This window comes from Pteropus alecto, unplaced genomic scaffold, assembly GCF_000325575.1.
Source record: "Pteropus alecto unplaced genomic scaffold, ASM32557v1 scaffold22, whole genome shotgun sequence".
In the NCBI taxonomy this organism is placed as follows: domain Eukaryota; kingdom Metazoa; phylum Chordata; class Mammalia; order Chiroptera; family Pteropodidae; genus Pteropus; species Pteropus alecto.
The window spans coordinates 19179763-19180007 of record NW_006434839.1 but is presented as its reverse complement, the minus strand read 5'-3'; positions in this window follow the sequence as shown (position 1 = coordinate 19180007).

Below are 245 nucleotides of genomic sequence, written 5' to 3'. Positions count from 1 at the left end.
CGGTCCCGCTTATCTGCCGCTGTGCTAACTTCTAACTGCCCGAGCTGGAGGAGGAGAGAGCGCGCAGCCAGGGCGAGAAAACTTCTCCACCTACAAAGTTTCACCTTGTCGTGGGCGGGGGAGGGGTGGGAGGAAACGCGACCCCCGCGGGGCCAGGCGCGGCGCGCGGGCGGCAGGAAGGGCGGGGACCGATTTCCCCCTCTGGGTGGTGCCAGCCCTCATCTCAGCGGTCTTTGGACCCGCCG